We start from the raw sequence: 7532 nt of genomic DNA on the forward strand, positions 1-7532 counted from the left end.
CACAACGAACGATATGGCTGCATATATGGTGTTTTGTTGATATTAGATGCTGATGAATTTTCTTGAATCAAGACCTCATCAATTTAATATTGAGTACATTCCTCATTTCACAGGACGTTTCTACATAGAAGTTTTATCAACTAGATCTCGGATGTAGAACAACTCTTTGAGAATATGGTTCACGTTTTAATTGAAGGCTAGTTCAATGGTGGAATCATATGTGATATATAGAGAACCAGACAACAACAACGCATGTCGATAGTCGAGACATAGAGGAAGATGAAGGAACTTTTTTTCTAGAAAACAATTAAAACGATGCCAAATTAATTTTTCCGAGTCAACAACAATGCATGTCATACATTTATAGGGTCTTGATTGTTTCCTTAAAAACACTTTGGCCGATGTATTCAATAAATTTAGAGGCGAGAATTTGCTACCTTGTGTTTGGTTCATGCTGCGAATTTTTTTATTATAAAGATTACGTTATTGTTCATGTCTTTCATATTTGGGTTTCAGATGATTTTCTTGCTATCTTTCGTACTCTTTTAAGGTGCTTCTATTTTAGGGAAATAGCCCAAAATGCCACCATTTTTATAATTGTAATTGAAAATACCACCCTTTTTTAAAAATTTTGGAACTATGACCTATAAATAGAATTTTATTGTCCCCTTATTGCACAGATATCACTTTTGCTGAAATTTTATTGTCTCTGTTTTGCTGAAGTTCTCTCTCGCCTCTGTCTCTTCGCTGCCCTCTGTTTCTCTTCACTCTCCGGTGGCTTTGCTCCGAATCTGTGGTCCTTCAGCTCTCAGTCTCTCCTCACTCAGCTCCGACTGTCTCTTCTCTCTTCCTCTCCCAGCGACAGGTACTGTTCATCGGCATTTTCTTACAGTTTAAGGGTTTCTCTCAAGTTGTTTTAGGGTTTATGCATTTCTCTGAAATTGGCTGAGGGGTTTGTTCGAAATTGGTTGAAGGTTTAGGGGTTTTGCTGAAATTAGTTTAGGGGTTTGTTCGAAATTGGTTGAAGGTTTAGGGGTTTCTCTGAAATTGGTTTAGGGGTTTCATCGAAATTGTTTTAGGGGTTTGTCTGAAATGATCTGAGTATGATGATTCCTTGTTTCAAACAGTGAATGGGTTTGTTCTTTGTGGACTGATGCTTGCACTGCTGTTGTGTTGCTGTTGCTGTTGCTATTGCTGTCGTATTGTGTTTTTTTGCTAGTGTATTGCTAATGTAGTGATGTTGTGTTGGCATTTTAGTGCAGTTGTATTTTTAGTTTTAGTATGGTTTTATTATGATTTTTGTAGCAGTTATTGAATGGTATTTGGTGGCTTAGTATGAGTCTTTATGAGCATTGCATTTAACCTTCTTAGAAGTCTAATTGGTATCTATTTTGTTTGTTGAAGATGATATCTAAAGTGTAAGACAATTAACCTGTGTATGGTGATTTCTTCTCTGTGGATCATTACCAAAAAATACTCGCTGATTATATTTTACGTAGAAAATGTGGCCATGAAAAGAATTTGTGGCTAAAACTCCATGATGGAAGCAACCATTTTGAAATATCTTAAGCAAACTGTTGGTGGCTTGCTAATTCCTTAATTTTTTTCTCTTTATCTTCCAACGAGGTAGTGACCCTTCACATTACACTCAATTGTGCAAAGGATTTGCATGGTTGTCTGATGGAATCGAAGAATAATTTACATAGAAAGAATTTCCTTTGTTATCGTTCGTAGTTTTTCATATATGAAAGAAACTTCTAGATTGATAAAATATCTCAAGACAGAGTTTGACAAAATCAAGTATTGTATAAATATTTGAACTTGTAAACTCCCAACCATATCATACTTTTTGTTTGAGAATAATGCTTGTTAATTCGACATATTTTTGTATAACTTTGTTTACTAAGTTTAGGGCTTGCATATTGGATATGGATGAGTTTTGTTTAGAACCATATGTGGTGTAATATGAGTTGTTTAAAAGTTTGCTGTTTTGTGCTTGATCATTGTGTGCTTAAAAGAAAGCGGGAAATGAGTGAAGATGGGAACCTACCAGCAGCAGCTGTGGTTTAGAGAAATGGGGACATTGATTTTGCTATAAGCTAACTGTTTAAGCTTTTGCTTTTGTTGTTTGTGTATGGATACTTAGAGAAGTCTGTTTCTGAGGAGAACTTATAATTTTGTAATTGTACATGTCTTACAAACATTTTATACCGTTTTGATGGTTTATTTATGAATTTATCTTTCATTTTTTGTTAAGAAAAAACTGAAGGGATGGTGCCAATTTCTTTCATTTTCTTTCATTTTCTTTCATTTTCTTATAAATCACCCAATCATTCTTCTTGATTGGCCGCTCGAATATAAGAAAGGCGAGAACCAAACAAATGCTGAGTTGCTTAAAGAAGAAGATTGGGGAGTCCTGCTACAATTGGAAGAAGAATACATCGAGAGGCTATGTGTGCAAATATTGAAGTTTAAACCAGATGTGGTTATCACAGAATATGATGCATCATTATTATTTTGGTCAGAATATGATGCATCATTTAGATCTTAACCACAATTTTTTTTCCATAGCATGCAAATGGTGAAAAATCATGGATTGGCATTGATGGTAACACTGGTGTGATAACTGATGTGAAAGAGAAAAAGATAGGTGGATATCTTTTTGGCTTACTATTGTTGCTCTCTTTTATTTCCTTCGCTATCTCAATATTCACATTTGTTGGGTGATTTATATTTGCTGAAAGCTCTGAAATAGGACTTTTAATGTAGTATTGTTCTCAAATGTATCCATTATATGTCCCTTTATTGATATGGCATAAGTGTCAATCTTCTGGTTTATATTGTCGATTTGCTTCAGTAGTAGTTCTAGTTTAGAGCTTCTCCCAATATATTTCGACAGCACTCATGTGAGGGGAAGTGCTGTTGTCGTGGTTATTAAAAAATTTCCCAATAAATTTATTTTGTTGGTAAGGCTGTTCATTTTGAGGAATTATGATGTCAGATATGGGATGCCTACAACGTGAAGGGCCAGAGTTTTAAAACGGCCATAGAAGCTGCTTGCCTACTTCTCAGAATCGATGACATTGTGAGTGGGATGAAGAAGAAGCAGCCTCCTGGTGCCAAAGCTCCTTCCAAGCCTCAAGTTGAGACAGAAGGCGATGCAGATAATGAGCAAATAATTCCGGAGTGCTTATGGAGAGCACGTGGTTATCTCAGTTTGAATGAAGTTTTGCTTTAAAGAAGAAAAAAAGGAGCATTATAAGTTTGATGAGGATATTTTATAGGTTTGTAATGCCACCTTAACTTGGTAGTGTGTGTTTTGTCCCTCTTCTTTCTTTCTCAATCGACGAGGGGTTGGAAAGAAGAGAAGTCTTCTTATTGGAGAATGCTAATGTTAGTTTCACATGTCATCTGTGTATCGAACACAATTTCTTTGTTCAACTTCGTGGATTGGCACAGTGGAGCTTATTTCTACCATTCTTCTGAATGATTGTTAACAGTCCAAACTTAGTTATTGACACAAATATGTACTTTTCTAAAAGTAAGAAAACAAAAAGTTTTTCATGGCCAAGCATCAATTTTAATAAGCCAGTGTGGCACCTAAAACACACAACGTACGGCACTGTACACAAACTTGTGGAGGAAAGGATTCATATTGAGCATCTATTTTATCCACTTAGGGAGAGTAAGAATTGATCTTGTCACTCCCATATTCAGCCAATATGCCACGTATTGATTCAAAGCAGAGCTTAAAAATGAAACGAAAGCAGATAAAAAACCCTAGACACGGCCAGCTGATGCAACTGAAATTGGCAAATAGCAAAGATGACATGAAGTCTGGGACTTCACAAGCGAGGCTGAACGAGGATGAAGCTGTGAGGGTTGCATACAAGCATGGGACGCCTCTTGAAGGAGGCAAAATTGGTGATTCTGAGCCTGTGGATTTATTTTCCAATCCTCATCATATTCCAAAGTAGGGCAATATGCCTACAATACAAAGGCAATACGAAGGCAATACGAAGGCAATATGACCACAATAAATATACAATACGAAGGCAATAGTAGGGCAATATAAGTACAATATAAAGGCAATATTAGGGCAATATACATACAATACATACACATTACAGTATTAAGGGAATACAAACACAATACAAATGCAATATTAAGTCAATGTACATACAATACATACACATTACAGACAACATTTCACACATGCGAAAGAAATCGCCTCCCAAACTGAACAATACTATCTATCCCGCGAAGGGAAAATGAAGGCAACAAAAGATCCATGTACTCGGGTGAGATGAACTGAAGCAGCATTCACCGTTACTACAGGTCCATCAAAAGATCCCTGTCTTTGTCCTTTCTTCTCGCTGCATGCACGAGGCTATGATGAGCCATTCCATCAGAACCCATATTCAGTACCTGCCAGACACCAGCTACATCAATTTCACTCCAATTGTGGTCTGGTGAGATGACCGAAGCATAATCTCGGAACATTTCGAAGCCGTTGTTGAAACATTCAACCATTTCATGGTTATATTCTTCAGATTGTGTGAATGTTTCGAGGGCATTTTTCTTTGTGTCTTCCAATTTCAACTTCAAGGACTCTAACTCTTTGCTCCGACTTTTTGCTTTAAGAGCTTGCTTCACCTCTCCAGCGTATGCTTTGTTCAACTTGTTGGCCAAGTTTCCCATAACTTGGCCATGAATATCGCACTTACTCTCCCACCAATCCGTTGCCTTTGACATATATTGGAGGTGGTGCTTGACGGTAGAGATTTTGTCAAGCGGATCATGAGTGTCAGCCTCACTTCCAGATGAAGTGGGATCATGATTGGGAGTCCGAGGTGGAGATGGGAATGGCACATGCCAGGGCTGGTCCCCCGGGTAACTCACATGCTCGTTAGGAGGGCGTACATCTGACATGTTGAAGTATTACTGGGGACAATTCACAGCTGTTGCCTGCAACCAAACAAATAGAGGTACATTCAGTCTCCAGTTGTAAACGACTATATGGTTAGGTTGAGTGGAGAATATTTGCCTTTCAGTAAGACTAATTACCTTTCCCGTTAAGAAGGTGCCTCTGTTGCAGTTCTATATAGGAAGGTTCAGTTATATGTACGAACTTATATGAGGTAAATTGGGTTTTGTGTTGGTGCATTAAATTGATGGGATTCAAAACTACACCATTAACTCCTTGGCTGTAAGTTACAGCAGTACAACATGACATTAACAACAATAAAATTGGCTTCCAAACGACAAAAAACCAAACCTGAATGGGAGATAGGAAATTGTGGATTGGAACCCAAAATAGGACTATGTAAGTAAGCATTTATTGCGAATTTCAGAACACAAAATTGGAAAATAGGAAAATAGCAAAACACGAAAATTGGAAATTTGGAAAAGTGAAAACTTAAAACTTGGATATGGGAAATAAGGAAACTTGGAAAATTGGAAATTGAAGAAATGGAAAATTAGAAAATTGGAAATACGAAAAAATGGAAAGTTGGAAAATTGGAAAATTGGAAAATTGGAAAAAGGAAATAAGGAAAAATTGGAAACAGGAAACTAGGCAATAGGATCAAATGACAGTTGGAAAATTCGAAAATTGGAAAAAGGAAATAAGGAAAAATTGGAAACAGGAAAGTAGGCAATATGATCAAATGACAGTTGAAAAATAGGAAAATTGGAAAAAGGAAAAAAGGACACTTGGAAAATAGGAAATTTGGAAATTGTAAATTGGAAAAGAAAGCAACTTGGAAAATTGGAAAATTTGAAATTGGACAAAACGAAACTTGGAAAATAGGAAAATAGGAAAATAGGAAAATAGGCAAAAAGGAAATAGGAAATAAAGGAAACTCTGAAAACATGAAAAGTCGAAAATTCGAAATAGTAAATAAGAAAAAAGGACACTTGGAAAATAGGCAAATAAGCAAATTGGGACATTGAAAATTGGAAAATTGGAAAAATGGAATATTGGATAACTGGATAAATGAAAAATAGGAAATAAGGCAACTTGGAAAATAGCAAAATTGGAAATTGAACAAAAGGACAGTTACCAAAATGAAAAATTTGAAATTGGAAAAAAAGGAACTTAGAAAATAGTCGAATTGGAAATAAAAACATTGGATAATTGGACAAAATGTTAAATTTTGAAAAATGGAAATAGGAAACAGGGACACATGGAAAATCAGAAAACTGGAAACGAATTGAAATTGTGGAAATGGGAAATAAGACAATTACCATATTGGACAATTTTAATGACTGTCTGAATTAGGCAAAGTAGGCAACTTTTTTTAAGTACATAATGGGGGGAAATGGGAACATTGAAAAATTGGACAACTGGAAATAGAACAAAAGGAAACTTAGGAAATTGCACAATAGGAAAATAGGGAATAGGAAAAAATAATGAAAAATTGAAAATTTGGATGACACATGGAAAATAGGAAAATATGAAAAATGGCAAAATGGAAACGAATTGAGATTGCTGAAATGAGAAATCAGACAATAACCATTATTGGTCAATTCGAATGAGGTGGTGAATTAGGCAAATAGGCAACTCCCTTATTTCAAATACATAATGGGAAAATTACCAAATTCGGAACGTCCAACATACAAATATATTACAAAAAGGCATAAAGTCAACCTGGGTAATAACTCCCGCCCATACTATCCCGCCCAATACTATCCCGCCTAACACTCCCGCCAATCCCTCCCGCCAATTACTCCCCCTAATCCCTCCCGCCAATAACTCTCTGACTTACTGGTTTGGTCATTAAAACCTGCCTATATTAATCAACCCAGCTGTTTAGCTCAGAAAACTTCCATCACATTAACTGCTGCTTACAGTCATTACCTTCCCCACTGATTTCACTCACATCGCATTTAGTCCCCTGTTGTTCCAAGGAAGTTGTAGACCAGGCAACAATAAATATCAAAGACCATGGACCATAACCTCACACCAAACCCAACGCTTTCAATTACTGAAGGAGGGGAGACTGAAACAGAAGCCAAGTCACCGAATTCACTCCCTGCAGACTTGGTCCATGGCATACAGCAATGTCGAGGCAATACCATGTTTTGGAAAAATCTTCATGCAGAGATAGTTTCAAAAATTGTGGAGGGCCAAGCTAGATGGGGTGTCATAAAAAACCGCACAATTCGCTCTCGTTATCATGCGCGCATGCATCTCCTACATATAAAGAGAATGAAATAAAAAATTGAAATTGCCCCTGCCACTGCAATTATGGTATTCAAGGAATCAGAAGCAATGGCCAAGTTGAAGCAAGAACAAGTGCAAAGGGGATTCGAACTATTTCGTAAATTTGCAAAAATTGTGGATCCGGCAGGAAACTGGGCCAACATCACTGTGGCCGGGGTCATGAATTTCATGGGTCGCGGTCACCGCACTTGAAGAGTATGCAACTTCGAATTTGTCAGCAGCAGGGAAATGGAACTATGAGGTGGCGTATTTTTGTATTATGTAACGATGGGGTGGTAGAGTTGCTCCAATACGAAGCCACACT

Source organism: Prunus persica, chromosome G6, assembly GCF_000346465.2.
Source record: "Prunus persica cultivar Lovell chromosome G6, Prunus_persica_NCBIv2, whole genome shotgun sequence".
NCBI lineage: Eukaryota > Viridiplantae > Streptophyta > Magnoliopsida > Rosales > Rosaceae > Prunus > Prunus persica.